General features: G+C 37.9%; 1 long non-coding RNA gene and 1 pseudogene across 1 annotated transcript in view; one reads left to right on the top strand and one right to left on the bottom strand.

Moving 5' to 3' along the window:
- LOC131380834 (uncharacterized) overlaps window positions 1-20466 on the bottom strand; it is a 68280-nt gene that overhangs the window by 8923 nt on the left and 38891 nt on the right. The window lies entirely within an intron of this gene.
- On the top strand, window positions 13417-14306 carry LOC116479688 (mitochondrial carrier homolog 2-like; annotated as a pseudogene).

Consider the following 20466-nt stretch of genomic DNA (forward strand, 5'->3'; position numbering starts at 1 on the left):
CTGCAGCTGAGGGTCCTGTCTGGTAGAAGGAAAACTAACAAACAGAAAGGACATCCACACCAAAAACCCATCTGTACATCACCATCATCAAAGACCAAAAGTAGATAAAACCACAACGATGGGGAAAAAACAGAGCAGAAAAACTGGAAACTCTAAAAAGCAGAGCACCTCTCCTCCTCCAAAGGAACGCAGTTCCCCACCAGCAACGGAACAAAGCTGGATGGAGGTTGACTTTGACGAGTTGAGAGAAGAAGGCTTCAGACGATCAAAGTACTCTGAGCTACAGGAGGAAATTCAAAACGATAGCAAAGAAGTTAAAAACTGTGAAAAAAAATTAGACGAATGGATAACTAGAATAACCAATGGAGAGAAGGGCTTAAAGGAGCTGATGGAGCTGAAAGCCAAGTTTCGAGAACTACGCGAAGATTGCAGAAGCCTCGAGAGCTGATGCGATCAACTGGAAGAAAGGGTATCAGTGATGGAAGATGAAATGAATGAAATGAAGAGAGAAGGGAAGTTTAGAGAAAAAAGAATAAAAAGAAACGAACAAAGCCTCCAAGAAATTGGGGACTATGTGAAAAGACCAAACCTACGTCTGATTGGTGTACCTGAAAATGACAGGGAGAATGGAACCAAGTTGGAAAACACTCTGCAAGATATTATCCAGGAGAACTTCCCCAATCTAGCAAGGCAGGCCAACATTCAGATTCAGGAAATACAGAGAATGCCACAAAGATAATCCTCGAGAAGAGCAACTCCAAGACACATAATTGTCAGATTCACCAAAGTTGAAATGAAGGAAAAAATGTTAAGGGCGGCCAGAGAGAAAGGTCGGGTTACCCACAAAGGGAAGCCCATCAGACTAATAGCTGATCTCTCGGCAGAAACTCTACAAGCCAGAAGAGAGTGGGGGCCGATATTCAACATTCTTAAAGAAAAGAATTTTCAACCCAGAATTTCATATCCAGCCAAACTAAGCTTCATAAGTGAAGGAGAAATAAAATACTTTACAGACAAGCAAACGCTGAGTGATTTTGTCACCACCAGGCCTGCCCTAAAAGAGCTCCTGAAGGAAGCACTAAACATGGAAAGGAACAACCAGTACCAGCCACTGCAAAAACATGCCAAATTGTAAAGACCATCGAGGCTAGGAAGAAACTGCATCAACTAATGAGCAAAACAACCAACTAACATCATAATGACAGGATCAAATTCACACATAACGATATTAACTTTAAATGTAAATGGGCTAAATGCTCCAATTAAAAGACACAGACTGGCAAAGTGGATAGAGTCAAGACCCATCAGTGTGCTGTATTCAGGAAACCCATCTCACGTGCAGAGACACACATAGACTCAAAATAAAGGGATGGAGGAAGATTTATCAAGCAAATGGAAAACAAAAAAAGGCAGGGGTTGCAATCCTAGTCTCTGATAAAATAGACTTTAAATCAACAAAGATCAAAAGAGACAAAGAAGGCCATTACATAATGGTAAAGGGATCAATTCAACAAGAAGAGCTAACTATCCTAAATATATATGCACCCAACACAGGAGCACCCAGATTCATAAAGCAAGTCCTGAGTGACCTACAAAGGGACTTAAACTCCCACACAATAATAAGGGGAGATTTTAACACCCCACTGTCAACATTAGACAGATCAACGAGACAGAAAGTTAACAAGGATATCCAGGAATTGAACTCAGCTCTGCACAAAGTGGACCTAATAGACATCTACAGAACTCTCCACCCAAAATCAACAGAATATACATTTTTTTGCAGCACCACACCACACCTATTCCAAAATTGACCACATAGTTGGAAGTAAAGCTCTCTTCAGCAAATGTAAAAGAACAGAAATTATAACAAACTGTCTCTCAGACCACAGTGCAATCAAACTAGAACTCAGGATTAAGAAACTCACTCAAAACCGCTCAACTACATGGAAACTGAACAACCTGCTCCTGAATGACTACCGGGTACATAATGAAATGAAGGCAGAAATAAAGATGTTCTTTGAAACCAACGAGAACAAAGACACAACATACCGGAATCTCTGGGACACATTCAAAGCAGTGTGTAGAGGGAAATTTATAGCACTAAATGCCCACAAGAGAAAGCAGGAAAGATCCAAAATTGACACCCTAACATCACAATTAAAAGAACTAGAAAAGCAAGAGCAAACACATTCAAAAGCTAGCAGAAGGCTAGAAATAACTAAAATCAGAGCAGAACTGAAGGAAATAGAGACACAAAAAAGCCTTCAAAAAATTAATGAATCCAGGAGCTGGTTTTTTGAAAAGATCAACAAAATTGATAGACCGCTAGCAAGACTAATAAAGAAGAAAAGAGAGAAGAATCAAATAGATGCAATAAAAAATGAAAAAGGGGATATCACCACCAATCCCACAGAAGTACAATCTATCATCAGAGAATACTAGAAACATCTCTACGCAAATAAACTAGAAAATCTAGAAGAAATGGATAAATTCCTCGACAAATACACCCTCCCAAGACTAAACCAGGAAGAAGTTGAATCTCTGAATAGACCAATAGCAGGCTCTGAAATTGTGGAATAATCAATAGCCTACCAACCAAAAAGAGTCCAGGACCTGATGGATTCACAGCCGAATTCTACCAGAGGTACACGGAGGAACTGGTACCATTCCTTCTGAAACTATTGCAATCGATAGAGAAAGAGGGAATCCTCCGTAACACATTTTATGAGGCCAGCATCGTCCTGATACCAAAGCCTGGCAGAGACATAACCAAAAAAGAGAATTTCAGACCAATATCCTTGATGAACATTGATGCAAAAATCCTCAATAAAATACTGGCAAACCGAATCCAGCAGCACATCAAAAAGCTTATCCACCATGATCAAGTGGGCTTCATCCCTGGGATGCAAGGCTGGTTCAACATACGCAAATCAATAAATGTAATCCAGCATATAAACAGAACCAAAGACAAAAACCACATGATTATCTCAATAGATGCAGAAAAGGCCTTTGACAAAATTCAACAACCCTTCATGCTAAAAACTCTCAATAAATTAGGTATTGACGGGACGTATCTCGAAATAATAAGAGCTATCCATGACAAACCCACAGCCAATATCATACTGAATGGGCAAAAACTGGAAGCATTCCCTTTGAAAACTGGCACAAGACAGGGATGCCCTTTCTCACCACTCCTATTCAACATAGTGCTGGAAGTTCTGGCCAGGGCAATCAGGCAGGAGAAGGAAATAAAGGGTATTCAATTAGGAAAAGAGGAAGTCAAAATGTCCCTGTTTGCAGATTACATGATTGTATATCTAGAAAACCCCATGGTCTCAGCCCAAAATCTCCTTAAGCTGATTAGCAACTTCAGCAAAGTCTCAGGATACAAAATCAATGTACAAAAATCACAAGCATTCTTGTACACCAATCACAGACAAACAGAGAGCCAAATCATGAGTGAACTCTCATTCACAATTGCTTCAAAAAGAATAAAATACCTAGGAATCCAACTTACAAGGGATGTGAAGGACCTCTTCAAGGAGAACTACAAACCACTGCTCAATGAAATAAAAGAGGATACAAACAAATGGAAGAACATTCCATGCTCATGGGTTGGAAGAATCAATATTGTGAAAATGGCCATACTGCCCAAGGTAATTTATAGATTCAATGCCATCCCCATCAAGCTACCAATGACTTTCTTCACAGAATTGGAAAAAACTACTTTAAAGATCATATGGAACCAAAAAAGAGCCCGCATCGCCAAGTCAATCCTAAGCCAAAAGAACCAAGCTGGAGGCATCACGCTACCTGACTTCAAACTATACTACAAGGCTACAGGAGCCAAAATAGCATGGTACTGGTACCACAACAGAGATATAGATCAATGGAACAGAACAGAGCCTTCAGAAATAATGCTGCATATCTACAACTATCTGATCTTTGACAAACCTGACAAAAACAAGAAATGGGGAAAGGATTCCCTATTTAATAACTGGTGCTGGGAAAACTGGCTAGCCATATGTAGAAAGCTGAAACTGGATCCCTTCCTTACACCTTATACAAAAATTAATTCAAGATGGATTAAAGACTTACATGTTAGACCTAAAACCATAAAAACCCTAGAAGAAAGCCTAGGCAATACCATTCAGGACATAGGCATGGGCAAGGACTTCATGTCTAAAACACCAAAAGCAATGGCAACAAAAGCCAAAATTGACAAATGGGATCTAATTAAACTAAAGAGCTTCTGCACAGCAAAAGGAACTACCAGCAGAGTGAACAGGCAATCTACAGAATGGGAGAAAATTTTTGCAACCTACTCATCTGACAAAGGGCTAATATCCAGAATCTACAATGAACTCAAACAAATTTACAAGAAAAAAACAAACAACCCCATCAAAAAGTGGGCGAAGGACATGAACAGACACCTCTCAAAAGAAGACATTTATGCAGCCAAAAAACACATGCAAAAATGCTCATCATCACTGGCCAAAAGAGAAATGCAAATCAAAACCACAATGAGATACCATCTCACACCAGTTAGAATGGCTATCATTAAAAAGTCAGGAAACAACAGGTGCTGGAGAGGATGTGGAGAAATAGGAACACTTTTACACTGTTGGTCAGACTGTAAACTAGTTCAACCATTGTGGAAGTCAGTGTGGCGATTCCTCAGGGATCTAGAACTAGAAATACCATTTGACCCAGCCATCCCATTACTGGGTATATACCCAAAGGTCTGTAAATCATGCTGCTATAAAGACACATGCCCACGTATGTTTATTGTGGCACTGTTCACAATAGCAAAGACTTGGAACCAACCCAAATGTCCAACAACAATAGACTGGATTAAGAAAATGTGGCACATATATACCATGGAATACTATGCAGCCATAAAAAATGATGAGTTCATGTCCTTTGTAGGGACATGGATGAAACTGGAAAACATCATTCTCAGTAAACTATCACAAGGACAAAAAACCAAACACCGCATGTTCTCACTCATAGGTGGGAATTGAACAATGAATACTCATGGACACAGGAAGGGGAACATCACACTCCGGGGACTGTTGTGGGTTGGGGGGAGCGGGGAGGGACAGTATTAGGAGATATACCTAATGCTAAATGACGAGTTAATGGGTGCAGCAAACCAACACGTCACATGGATACATATGTAACAAACCTGCACATTGTGCACATGTACCCTAAAACGTAAAGTATAATAACAAAATTAAAAAACTAAAAATAAAAAACTAAAAATAAATAAATAAATAAAGACATGACTTTGCTCCTCATTTACCTTCCATCATAATTGTGAAGCCTCCCTATCCATGTGGAACTGTGAGTCAATTAAACCTCTTCCCTTTATAAATCACCCAGTGTTGGGTATGTCTTTATTAGCAACATTAGAACAGACTAATACAGGAGGAGAAATAAACCAGCCCTTATTCAACAGTGAATCCTGGCAGAGAAGACTAGAGTCTGATAGAGTCCCAGATGAGAAGCAAATTGCTCAGCCCAACAGTACTCTCCTTTTCCCCAACCTCCAAATTATAGTGAGAAGGAGACAGTAGAGGACCAGCTGGAAAAATAACATAATCACATCATCTCTCACATTCTCATGATACTTGGATTCCAGGTATATGTCAGATTGAATTCTGAGGTGAAGCTACAGCCCAGCCTCCTTCCAGTTTAAATATTGACATGGTTAAAAAGTCTGCAAAGGAGGTTGGGAGTGTGGTTAATCACAGATGAATTCAATTTAATTAAAGCTATAATTTAGTACCGGCTCAACCCCCTTCTAGGAGATAGCTAAACAATTAGTTCCTTCAGCAGAAGTTACACTTTCTGGATAATAAACACAACAAAAAATAATGTACTTCAGTCTCTGTTGTTCTTTTATATACAATATCCAGAATACCATTAAATAAGTATAAGACATGCAAAGAAACAGGAAAATGTGATCTTATATTTAAGAGAAAATATAGTCAATAGAATCAAACCAATAGATTATCCAACTGTTGGAATTAGCAGAGGAAGATGTTAAAACAATTTTTATAAATATCTTTTTAAAATGTATAGGAAAAGTAGATGCAATGAATGAAGAAGTAGAGTTTTCTTAGGGGGAAAAAATAGAAACACTAAAAAAGAGCCAAATGGAAAATTATAGGACTACAGGAATACAATATCTAATAAATTATTTATTAAAGAAACTTAAGAACAGTAGGTTAGCCATAAATATGTACTGTTCAGATCTCCTACTCTGGGAAGAAAAATTGACTGACAGCTCAGCTATTATTTCTATAGATCTACTGTAGCATTCACGCCAAGACAAGCCTCTATAGGCTGATCCAGCCAGTAGCTAAGAATGATAGAGCGATTAACGCAAGCCCATTCCTGTGAGCTGTTTGATGTCTCCAGTGGGTGACTTTGATTAAGAAATTCCCATCAGTCTGGCAAAACTGTTTTTAGATCTTTGCAGCATTCCTAGACTTTATCAACACAATCCTCCTTCCTTTCCCTTCTCTCCCATAGGTATGAAACTTTAATCATGGCCTGAAGGTTCTCTCTACTTTCTTCTGTTTCCTCATCTTTTATCCTTCACTGACATTTCCCAAATATATCTTTTGGAAGTCTAACCCCATCTTTGCATCTGATTCTCAGTGGATACAAACTAATAGAAGAAGATTGTACACTTCAGAAGGCAGTAAAAATGAACTTGAAAATAGGTTAGTAGAGACTTTATAGCCTGAATCTCAGAGATGAAGATGATTGAAAGGAAAAAAGGGGCCAGGTGCAGTGGCTCACTCCCATAATCCCAACACATTTGTAGGCCAACGTGGGAGGATCACCTGAGGCCAGGAGTTCAAGACCTGCCTGGGCAACATAGCAAGACCACATTTCTACCAAAAAAAAAAAAAAAAGTTTGAAAATTAGCCAGGCTTGGTGGTGCACACCTGTAGTCATAGCTACTCAAGAGGCTGAGGCAAGAGGATCGCTTGAATCCTGGAGTTTAGGGCTGAAGTGGGCTATAAACATGCCACTGCACTCCAGCCTGGGCAACAGAGCAAGACCTTGTCTGGAAGGAAGGAAGGAAAGAAGAAAGGAAGGAGGGAGGGAAGGAGGACCAATGTCCCGAGGGATCAAATTAACTAGTCTAGTGCATTTGAAGTGTTAGAAGGAAAGGAGAAAGAGAAATGTTTGAAGAGGTTATGGCTGAGCAACTTTCAAATTTGATTAGAAATAGCCACCCCAGGATGAAAAAACCTCAATAAAAATCAAGCAGAATGAACACAAGCCAAACAACAATGAAGTATATTATGGTCAAACTGCTGAAAACCCAGTATAAAGACAAAATCTTAGGTTCAACAAGAGAAGAGGCAACGTTACATAGAGGGAACAATGATGGGGAGGTTCACTGACTTTTCATCGAAAGCAAAGTAAGCCAGACTGCAATGGAGCAACAGCTTTGATGGGCTGAAGAAGGGAAATTGTCAATCTGGAGTTTTATAACCAGAAAAGCTGCCCTTTGTTTGTGGGGATGAGACAGAGGTGTTCTCTGATTATCAAGGCTGAGATAGTTTATTGCCAGAAGACCCATACTACAGAGGATGTTGAAGGGGGACTTTAGATTGTGTAAAGATGGTGGAAGATAAAGGATCAGATCTAGAAGAAATACTGATGAACACCAGAGATCGTAAATGTGAATGTTTTCTTTTTCTTTTTTCTCAACTTATTTGGTGCAAGTGAACTGTTAAAAGCAAAAGTGATGACAAAATTTGGTAGAAACAGGAAAATGTATGCAGAAGTGAAATGTATGCAGAAGTAAAATGTATGCAGATCGTGGCACCCAAGGCCAGAGAAGATGGTTGGAGGCATATTGTTGTAGGATTGTTGCCTTTTTTGTGAGGTAGTGTTATGTTATTTCAGACTAGACAGTGGAGGGGTGGAATGTATATTATGATCCTACAGCAACCACTAGGGAAATAAAACAAACGGTTAGGACAAAAAACACAAAAATAATAAACTATAATAACTACAAAATTTTTTTACCATGATCCTCAAGAAATATTTTATTTAGTTAGTTATTGTTTGATCGATTGATTGGAGAGAAAGTCTTGCTCTGTCACCCAGGCTGGACTTAGGTGATGTGATCATAGATCACTGTAGCCTTGGACTCCAGGGCTCAAGCAATCCTCCCACCACAACCTCTCCTGAGTAGCTGGCACTACAGGCACAAGCCATCGTGCTTGCTCAGCTGATTTTTAATTGTTCTGTAGGGACAGGGGTCTCATTACACTGCCCAGGCTGGTCTTGAACTCCTGGCCTCAAGCATTTATCCCGCCCTGGCCTCCCAAAGTGTTGGCATTATACACATGACCCATTATGCCCAGCCAGAAATATTTTATATTGCTTCCAAGTACACAAGTGTTCCACAACTCTCTCATACAAACAAACATATCATACAGAATACATTATTCCAAGCAATATTTATGATTATTAAGTGCAATGAATATTTTCTATTCTATTTCAGTTTTTAACATCAATTATGACCTATTGAATCAATTTTTACTACCAAACTCCTGCACGGGATCACAACTTGCAATTGGAAAAACACTTTTGTGTAGCCTCTGCTATGTGTCAGGTCATTTACTTCTTAACTTCTTTAAATTTTTATCTTGTCACTTGATTTTCACCAAGAAAAATCTCATGCATAAGATAAGCTATCCCCATTTTAGAAATGAGTAAACAGACTTGGAGAATTTAACTAACATTCTTAAGACCACAGGCTAGTAAGTAGAAAAGGGAGGATTTCAGTGTAGATCTATATATAAGAAATCCAACTGCAGAGCTCTTAAGAACTCTACCACGCTGACTCCACCTTGATCACTAAATTTGGGCATCTAGGTATCATGAATGGTTGCACGTACTCATACACATTTTTCTTGGGATAAAAGATTAGTTTTCATCTGTAACCTGAAAAAAGCAACTGAAGAACAACAATACTACACTGTTCTGCCCTAGTTTACTGCCCTAGTTTGTTTTTTCATGCCATACAACTAAGATCTGTTCACATTATTTGAGCAGACACTTTTAAAAGCTCCAGTCACTTAACTATGATAGAACTCTAGCCTGCAAAGCTTCACATCTTATACTTTCCTTTGTATATGCTATTGGTGGGTGGGTGGCAACGGAAATCTACAAACATATAAAAGAGAAACTTTAATCTACTGAGGCTATTTTTCAGCTCTAAGATTCTGTAAACCTATAATTGTAATCAAGGGCCCAGACACCTGCTATTCTATAATGAAGCCACAAGATAGGCAGTTGTCTAAATTGCTCACAAAGATACACAAAGACAGGGATTCCTTTGTTTCTTTGCTAGTCTTCCCTGGAGTTTTGCAAGACCTAATGTTAATTAGAGTCCCTTAGTGCAATTTAACCATATTCCTCTTAGTTTATTGTCTATCATAGAGACAGAATAATTTAGCTTTCCTTAGGATAATCTTTTTTCACATACTTATATACTTAAAGGTAACTGTTTATTTATTCATGATTTAGCTTTTTCTTGTCTAGACTAAATAAATATAATCTCTTTAATTTTCTCCCACTGGTTTGATTTTCTTCGTAATTACTTTTGTAGTGCTCCTTAGGAAACCCTCTTTAATTTCTACATGTGCATTTTAAAGGGTGGATTCCCATATTGATCACATTACTCTACTAAGGGCCTGACCAGTACCAAGTATGTCTGGATGATCTGCAGCTCTTGCCAGCTGCGCTTTCTAACAGAAAGCTGAGTGCAGGTTGAGCATCCCTAATCTGAAAATTCGAAATCTGAAATGCTCCAAAATCTGAAGCTTTTTGAGGGTCAACATGATGCCACAAGTAGAAAATTCCACATCTAACCTCATGTCAAAACTTTGTTTCGTGCATAATATTATCAAAAAATATTGTATGAAGTTACCTTCAGGTTATGTGTATAAGGTGTGTAATAAATTTCATGTTTAGACTTGGGTCCCATCCCCAAGATATCTCATTATGCATACGCAAATATTCCCAAAACCTGAAAAAATATCCAGTGTCTGAAACAATTCTGGTCCCAAGCATTTTGGATGAGGGCTACTGATCTGTATTATGTTAACATTTCCGAAAGCATTATTGCCAGTTTTCTGGACTGTCAACAGCTAAGATTGAATCTCACTCACACAAACTGCCATGAGCCAGCTGAACTAATACCCTATATTCTCTTTTTAAAGGTATCTGCTCACATGCTTTTAAGACATTTAGATTTCTTCTTTCATTACTGAATTGTCTTCCTTGTGGTTTGGGGGTTTTAATATTTCTCTATTGTGACATTATGATTTTTATTGATTTCAAGAGTTCCCTTTATAATAAGGATTTTAACTCTTTGAAGGTTATGTATTTTTTTAAGTTTGTATGCAATCAAATATATTGCCAATTTTTTCTTTGCTTTTTCTTCCATTGTTTTTTTACAAAGTCCTGATTTCAAGCCCAAGATCAATGAATAATTATCTAATTTGTTTTAACTTTTTCAGGATTTCACACTTATTTGCAATCAACATTTTAATCATATAGCATTAACTTTGGTATTTATCTTAGTGTGCGATATGGTGAAAAAAAAAATCTCACATATTTGTGTGTGAAAGAGAATTTGCCAGATTTTCCAATTCATCCCTTTTCCATTGGTTTGCATGCTTTCTTTATCATATTTGAAATTCTTACATAAAGATACATGCTTCAGGGTTACCTGTTGATCAATCGAAGTATGAATATACTTTATATACATATATATGGCTCTTAAGAAATAAACCCTCCAGTTGAAACATAGGCAAAGACTTCACAAAAGAAGAAAGAAAATTCCCAACAAATGTGAAAAGATTCAATTTCATAAGAAATCAAAAAATTATGTACAACTTTTTCTATTAAATCAGCAAAAGTTTTTTTAAAATTATTACAATGTTAGTGTTGTTGAGATTGTTTAAAATTGTACAACTTCAAACACTGCTGTTGATGTTCTTTTTACTAAGATTTTCTTTTGATAATTTTTAAACCAGTAGAAAATCTAAAAATACAGTAAAATGAACACCCACATATCCCTCACCTATTCTGTGTCAACTTCCCTGGGCCAAGTAGAGCCCAGATTAAACAGTATTTCTGAGTTTGTCCGTGAGCAGGCTTCCAGATGAGATTGATATTTGAATCAGTGACCTCAGTAAAGAAGACTTGCCCCCGTCCTAGTGGCAGTGGGCCTCATCCAGTCAGTTGAGGACCTTTGCCTTTCTTCTGAATAGAACAAAGAGTGAAGGAGGATTTCATTCTTTTTGCTTCCTACCTGCCTGCTTGATTTGCACACTGATCTTCTGCCCTTGGGCTTATATTGACACCATCAGCTCTTCTGGTTCTCAAGCCTTCAGGCTTGGATTGGAATTACACCATGGGCTTTCCTGGGTCTCCAGGTTGTAGATGGCAGATTATGAGACCTCTTAGCCCCCATAATTGCATGAGCCAATTCCTCATAATAAATATAAATATAAATAAATATAAATACACACACATGTGTGTGTGTGTATATATATATATACGTATATATATGTGTATGTATCATACACACACCCACACACACACATATATACGTATTCTATTGGTTCTATTTCTCTGACAAATCCTAATATGTCTATACTGTAAATATTTGTCATATTTGCTTTCTCTTTCTGTCTCTTTTCTTTCTCTTTCTCTCTCTTACTCCATGTGTGCATGTGTGTGTGTGTATCTGTGGGTTTATGTATATACACATATGTGTGTTTATATGTATAATCTATATAACATTTTTGCTGTACCACCTGAAAGTTAGTTGCAGACATCATGATACTTCACCTTCAAAGATTTTAACCTGCAGTGGTTGGTGTTTTAAACAAGAACCATATCTTTTAAAACAATTTGGAAACATGCATCACAACCTTCAAGATGTAAAACTGGCATAATAATTTCACTTGTAAGCATTTGTTTAAAATATATTTTATTTTCATTTCTCAATTTTGAGCCTACTTCTCATGACATCCAGTATAACATTAGTTTCTTATTTATGATTCAATAGAAAAGTACTCACATAATTATAAAGGAGACGTATAAAATTAATTTTAGCTTTTGACACTAAGGAAATACATGTATGTGATAGCTTTTTCTCCAGAAATTTGTTCTTTCATTTATTTATGTATCCCACTAATATGTACTGAGCACTGTACTATAGCAAAATAAATAAGATGTGGGCTAACTCTCCAGAGGTTGTCATCATGAATGGCTTTTTAGGCCACATCTAGAAATTTCGCCTTTTCTTAGACAAGGAAAAGGACTGAAAGATTTTAGATATAGATCTAACTTGATTTGCATTTTGGAAAGATCATTATAAATACAACTTATAAGATAGATTGAATGGGAAAAAGATTTGTTAAGAAAAGTAGTTGGGAGGCTGCCGTAGTAATACAGGTGGTTGGATTGAGAACAGAGATAAGCAGGTAGATTTAAGAGAAATGAACAAGAAAGAAATAATAGGATATGAAGATTTGTTGAACATCTGATTAAATGAAAAGGAAGACTGAAGAGTCCCCACCAGGTTTCTGGATGTGGGCTGCTGGGTTGGTGGTCGTGCCATCCCTGGCTAGGGAAATACAAACACATAGTTTAGGGAGGAAGGACAGTCCACTCATGAGTTCAGTTTGGCATATGTGAGATGTTCAATAGGCAGGAGATTGTGTGAGTTTTGATATGGACTTACAAGACATCAATGTATATTCAGAAGTTAATGTCATAGGAGTAAACAAAATCATCTAAGAACTGTGTGGAAGGTAAGAAGAAAATTGAGGCTGGATCTCTAAAAAAACAGTTATATTCAAAATTCAGACAAATAAGGATGATGAACAGGAGCAGTCAGAGAAGTAAGAGGGTACCCAGAAAAAATCAGTGATAGAGAAGCCAGAGGAGAATATGGTTTTAAGAAGGCAGAGTCACAATGGTGCCCCACACTTCACAGAGGTCAAGAAGATAAGAGCTGGAACAGTCCTTTGGCTTTAGCCACGAGAAACTCCATGGTGACTTTTTGTCTAGAGCAAGTTGCTCAACCTTGGCACCATTGACACATAAGGCTGAATAACTTTATGATGGGGGGCTGTCCTGTGCATGATGGAATGATTAGCAAAATCCTTAGCCTCTACACATTAGATGACAGGACCAACCCCATTTCCCCTGTCCATCCCCCATTTGTGCCAACCTAAAATATCTCCAGACATTGCCAAATGTCCCTTGGGATGCAAATCACCCCAAGTTGAGAACCGCCGGCCAGAGTAATTTCAGTAGAAAGATTAAAAATAAAGCCAGACTGCAGCAGGTGCCATCATGGCAGACACAACCAGTCAAGTCCTCCTCGGTTCTGGTCTCACCATCCTGTCCCAGCTGCTCATGCAGGATATAAGCCTCTTCCTCCAAAAATAGGATGCAATATTTTTGGATGGCAAGTATTTCTGCTTCCTGGTCTCTTTTGTTACACTCAACACATTGCCAGTACTGATGAGAAGTATGGGTTTTTCAGAGGCTTAACTCCAAGACTGTGTTCAGGAAGCCTTCAAACTGTGGCCCATGGAAAAGTTTTACAGCATTCCCAGGAGTGTGATGAGGACCTGGAAATGTACATAAAGAAGTCTCATCTTCCTTTGACTGAGTTATCAAGGAGACAGCTTGAGAGATGATGGCTCGTTCTGCTGCTATCCTCATCACATATCCCTTCCATGTGATCACTCTGAGACCTGTGGTACAATTCACTGGCAGAGGACCTAAGTACTGTGGACTTTGCAACTTCATAACCGTCTATCAGAAAGAGGGCATCCTGGGGTTTTTCCCAGGACTGGTTCCTCACCTCCTAGGTGACATCATTTCTTTGCAGCTGTGTAGCTCACTGGCCTACCTCATCAATACCTATGCACTGGACGGCAGGGTTTCTACCATGAATGAAATAGAGTTATTCTCAAGCTGTCACAAGATTTTTGCTGGCATGTTGACCTGTCCCTTTGTGCTTGTCTCTAATCTTATGGCTGTCAACAACTGTGGTTTTGCTGGTGGATGCCCTCCTTACTCCCCAATATATACTGCATGGATAGGTTGTTGATGCATGCTACAAAAGCAGGGAAATATAAGCCCAGGAAATAGCTTGTTTTTCCAGAAGGTCCTCTTAAGGAAGACTTATTCATGTGATTTGAAGATGTGGGGCAGAGACAGTGACATTTCTATAGTCCTAGATGCACAAAATTATGGCAGAAAATGTTGATTTCCATACAGTGTGATGCACTTTTATAATAATCATTTAATCCTGGGGAAAAACACAGACCGCAAAGGGTTATGAGTGAGCAGGTAGTGCGAAGTGAAGTCAGCAGCTTAGCTGGAAAAATAGAGAGAGAGAGAGAGAGAAACTAGAAGATAATGCATGATTAATGGAGGATCTGGGTTTTTTTTTTTTTTTTAAAGATGAAAGAGGCTAGAACATGCTTAAATGATGACAAGAAGATCCAACAAAGAACCGATATTTGAAAGTGGCTAACAGATGGAGCAAAGTCTCTAGGGAAACAGGAGAGAATGGGGTGCAGAGAATCTCCTGAAAAGGTTTTCCTTAGGGATAGCTTTATAATGTTGGGAGGGACTCAGGACTTTCAAAGAATTTCCCTCTGTTTGCCTTTATTGTTTCTGTGAAATAGAGAACAATCTGGAGAGTGAGAAGAAAGTAGAAAGGCAAAGGCCCTATGACAGTGAAAGTTTTTAAGTGTCCCTGATTGGAGCCCAGATAATTCTTTTCAGGAGACATAGACAACACGGTTGAAGTTGGAGATCATGAATGGTCAGTGATAAAAATGCTCTTATGCCATTTTTCCCCCAGCAGTATGCAGCAACCCAGGAACAGATATGCAGGAGACTAACAGTCAGATTGATCAAGACATTGGTTTTTGCCAGGTGAGTGTGATGGGCAGTCAATGTAGCAGGAAAGTTAAGGATTTGGGAAAGTTGGATCTTTTTTTTTCTTGTTTTTTGTTGTTGTTGTTGTTTTGTTTTTTTTTCTTTTGAGATAGCATCTCACTCTGTTGCCCGGGCTGGAGTGCAGTGGCACAATCATAGCTTACTGCAGCCTTGACCTCCCAGACTCAAGCAATCCTCCTACCTCAGCCTCCCAAGCAACTGGTACGACAACCATGTACCACCAAGAAAAGCTGAATCTTTAGGAAATGGATTGCTCCAAATGCTCATCTGGAAGAACAAACCTGCAATATGACCTCATATCACATATAAAATGTATATAACATATTATATTACATGCATTATGTTATTATTCCACAGTTTAAAGACTTAAGACAAAAAAATTGAAAATGTATAAAATAATTTATATAGAGAAGAAAGGTCTTCCTAAAAGTAAAACAGGATGCCCAGAAATCATACATAAAAAGTTATATTTAACTACATGCATTTTGAAAAAATTTTCAAAGCAAATAAATGACACCATTAAACAAAGTTAAAAGGTAAAACACAGGCTGCAGTGCATATGATAAAGAGCTCCCACAAATCAATAAGCAAAGTGTTAACATCCCAGTGGAAAAATGGGCAAATATATAAACAATGTTATCACAAAGGGAAATCCAAAGGATAATAAATATATGAAAATATACACAACCTAACAAGTAGCTAGAGAAATGCCAGTTAAAATATTGATGAGATTCCATTTTTTGCCTATCAAATTGGCAAAAATTAAAGGATATGTTCAATTTCAGTGAGAAGGTGAGGAACACATGGCTGATGGAATTGAAAATTGTTATTCTCTTTTGGGAAATCAATAGCAACATATACTAAAGGGTAAAACACATATGAGGAAACATTGCCAATATCATACTTGAGAGAAACAAAAGCACCAACATTTATGTGTGTATGTGTAAATATAAGTGTGTATGTATACACTTATAATATAAATGCATATATATAAGAATCTTTATTGTAGCATTCTTAAAGAAATCACAAAAATAGGCTGATTGTCCAAAAATGGGAAATAATTGAATTAGCTACAAGACATTTATACAACAGAGTATTATTATGACCACCCAACGGATTCACCTTGCCCACTGCCTAGACAGAGCCAATTTATCAAGGCAGAAAAATTGCAATAGAGAAAGCCTTTAATCAACGCAGAGCCACTGAACAGGAGACCAGAGTTTTATCATTACTCAAATCAGTCTCCCTGAAAATTCGGGGATCAAAGTTTTTAAGGATAGTTTGGCGAGTAGGGTGCCAGGGGGTGGGAGTACTGATTAGTTGGGTCGGAGATGAAATCATAGGGAGTCAAAGCTGTCCTCTTGCTCTGAGTCAGTTTCTGGGTGGGAGCCACACTTAGCGATCTGGGTGGTGCCAGCTGACCCATCGAGTGCAGGGTCTGCAAAATATCTCAAGCACAGATTTTAGGTTTTACAATAGTGATGTTTTCCCGAAGAGCCATTTGGAGGAGTTTAGAATCTTGCAGCCTCCAGCTGCATAACTCCTAAACCATAATTTCTCATCTTGTGGCTAATTCATTAGTCCTGCAAAGGCAGTCTAGTCCCCAGGGAGGAAGGAGGTTTGTTTTGGCAAAAGGTTGTTATTATCTTTGTCTCAAAGTTGAACTATAAACTAAGTTCCTCCCAAAGTTAGTTCAGCCTATGCCCAAGAATGAACAAGGATGGCTTGGAGGTTAGAAGCAAGATGGGGACGGTTAAGTCAAATTTCTTTTACCATCATAATTTTCTCAGTTACAGTTTTTGCAAAGGCAGTTTCATTATGCTACTATAAGTATAATTGGTAGGCTCTATATTAGGTGACCTGGAGAGACATCCAGATGAAATATTAAGTGAAAGAAAACAAGTTTCAAATTTTTGTATGTTGGGTGATTTCATCAACACACATATATGGAGCATGCATTTATGTTTCTTTGTATGAGCATGAAGAAAAATAGACATAGGACCATAGATCAAACCATGGCTGATGGGACTGTATATTGCCATCTTCTTTCAGGAAATTTGTTTTTGAAAGGAGTAAAAATGGATTGGATGGGATAAGAGAAGATTGTCAACTTTTTCTCTATAAATTTTAGGTTGGTTTCAAAGCATGCTTCATGTTAATAACTTTTAAAAATTGAATTAAAAAACACAAGACTAAAGCATGAAATGATAATTCACAAACTGTCAAGAAAGCAGCAGATATTGGCGACGATCCATTCTCATTTTTCTATATAAGTATAATATATAGAAACATTGTTAAAATGAAAGCACATATCACATCTCACTACTTAACGAAAGAATTACTTTCATGTCAGAGGTCTCAATTTGCGCCTGAGTAGTTTCTGTCACCATAGGATTCAGACATGTCTGGACACGTGTAGAGGCTAAGGGTTCAGGCCCACTGGGGGTTGATTTGCATGAGGGAAGACTAAGGAGCCTCCTAAGAAAATCTCATCTTAAACTAGTTAGAGTTGGACATATGTTTTTGGTCAAAGAGTATTGAAAGGGGTGGCATGATTTTAAGCACAGCATAAAGACAAAAGATAAACATCCTTACTATTTAATGTTTTCCCACCCAATCCCTATGCCTGAGTTCTAGGACCAGGCACAGTTGTATTAATTGAATTGATAGACTCCACACAAAAACATCTCTGAGATGTTCAGGAGGCAAGAAAGCAATTCGGGGACCTGCGTAGTGTGGCACTAAAGAGGCTGCCAGCGTGGTGGGATTTCAGGGGCATTCAGCAAGGGAATGGGCCTCAGCAAAGCATGTTGGAGGCAGAGGGAAGCCCCTCTACATTCTGCTTTATTCACTTGACATTAAAACTACACATTTCTCTCCATTTCTATGGTCTTACCTGTCATTTTTAATGAATAAATACGATTTTATTGATATATGTATAGATATTTATTAACCTCTTATCTGCTTTTTTTTTAACTGTTTGAGTTAATTTGGACTGCTATAACAGAATACCGTACACTGAGTGGTTTATAAACAACAGAAATTTATCTCTCATAGTTCTGGAGACTGGGAGAGCCAACATCAAGGTACTGGCAGATTCTGTGTCTGGTGAGGGCATCCTTCTTGGTTCATAGACAGCTGTCTTCTCTCTGTGTCCTCACATGGTGGAAGAGGCAAGGAACCCTCTGAGACCTCTCTTCTGAGAGCACTAATCCCATTCATGAGGATTCCTCCCTCATCACCTAATCACCTCCCAAAGACCTCACCTCCCAATATCATCACCTTGGGGGTTAGGATCTCAACAGATGAATTTCAGAGGGCAGGGCCTAAACTTTCAGGCCATAGCATCTACTATTACAGAACTTCATATGTATGGCTTTGTTTTGATGCTCAATTATTTTCTTAAATTCCCAGGAGCATACACTGACAAGCTCAAAAGATTTGAACATTTGCTTGTGTATAGTGATACACTAGACATAGTAATGTTATTTTTCCAAAGCATTGAAGCAATTTAGCATGCCATCAGCAAAGCTAAAGTTATCAAGATTTTGTCACAGATTGGACAGCTAGGTTTTATCTTTTGCATTTAAAAAATATTTATTGAGTATCTACTATCTACTACGACCAGACACTCCTCTGCATATTTCCCTCAAGTTCCCATGTGGCTTCCTGAGTCCTAGGATGATGGTCCTAAGCACCATGTTCTGTAAGCACCATACAAAAAATGTACTCACAGCCAAGAAAAATCCACCTGCTGTGGGATCCTGTTTTCCCTATGAGGAGACCTTCTCTTTTCCAATGGCTCTTTGGGAGACACGGTCTCCATCTTCTCTATTACCTGCAGAAGCAGTTTCCCTCCTTGCCACTAAGGTTGATTTTCTAGGACAACTCTTCCAATTCTTTCTATATCCAGAGCTGTTTCCTCCCTCAGTGTTTCCCTCCTTTCTACCTCCTGGAGTAGAGGACCTTCCTAGAGAGAGACGGAAGTCCTGGGTAACCACATCCTGCCATATCCTAGGATCGATGTGATTCTCCAGTCCCCAGAGACCCACCCGACCTTGGTGGGAGTTAAGTCAGCCCCGCCTTTCCCTGTGCCCAAGCAGGTCCCCGAGATGCCAGCCCTGTTCCCTCCTAGAAGCTGGTCTTCCTCTGTCCTTCCGACAGCCTGCCCTTTGGGAAGAACTGGTCCACTACTTTCAGCTCTCCAGTGGGAGTTTTCACCATAGATGATAGCCTCTGTTTGTCATGTTTGATGTGATTCTTTCCCATCTGCTGACCTAAGTTATTTTGTTCTTTTTGTTGTTGCTCATATGTTTGCAATCCTTTATGTAGCTACATTTGCCAGTCTTTTTCTTTGTGATTTCTTCTGGCACTTCAAAGTACAATTTTTGTAAAAAAAAGACAGTGTTTTCTCCAAAGATCTAACAATCAATAACTTATATTTCCTGCAATATTTTCTATTATCTAATACTTTAGCCATATCAAATTTATTTTAATCATAAGGTATTAAATTGCTGTATTAAGTTGATTTTTTCAAAGAGAGATCTAGATGAGAATACTAAACAATGTGTATTAAATAATTCTTTATTGTTTTGTGAAGATGCCTCTTGTTATCTGTTATATTCTTATATACAATACGTTTACTTCTGAACTGTGCTGTTCCACTTAACTATATGCTTATTGGGGGAAGATATACCTCCATTTACTGTTCTCTTTGCAAAATACTAGTTAATGCTCTTAGGTGAGCATGGGGGTGGTAAGTGCTAAATAAATATCTATTATTGCAAATAAAAATTACAAGTATGTTAAGTTCAAATATCCTATGGAGATTTTTGAGGTGGACTATAGTCAACCTATAAATTTGTTGAATGAGATAGAAGGCTTTCTGATTGATCATTATTTTCAAGGACAATAGTACACCTTTCCATTCATCTTCTCTAATATTATTCAGTAAAGTTTTATACTTTTGTTTCTATTAGATAAGACATGCAACTGTTTCATAAGAATTCTTATTGTTAAATAATTTAGATAATATTATATTATTCTGGTATAAATAAAAGGACTCCTGGTATATATTTATATATATATTGCATTCATCTGTCCATTTTATTGATGTCTATAGTTATTTTATTTTTTAGATTATTTCTTTTAGTTTTTAAAAGTATACAATCATAACATCTAAAAATGATATTTTAATTTTGTTTTCCAGTATTAATTCTTCCGAGTTTTTTAAATATTTTCTTGCATTGACCACAACTTCCAAAGTTGTGGTCATATATATAGGCATTGATCAAACTTGGTTTTCTTACTGATTTGAAAGGGAAACTTTCTAACAGGACGAAGAAAAGGAGGCTTTGGATTAAGACTTGAAGATTGCTTAATGCTGATGGTGTCTCTTACAAGCTAGAAATCTAGAACAAATTC

Source organism: Hylobates moloch, unplaced genomic scaffold (assembly GCF_009828535.3).
Source record: "Hylobates moloch isolate HMO894 unplaced genomic scaffold, HMol_V3 SCAFFOLD_12, whole genome shotgun sequence".
Lineage (NCBI taxonomy): Eukaryota > Metazoa > Chordata > Mammalia > Primates > Hylobatidae > Hylobates > Hylobates moloch.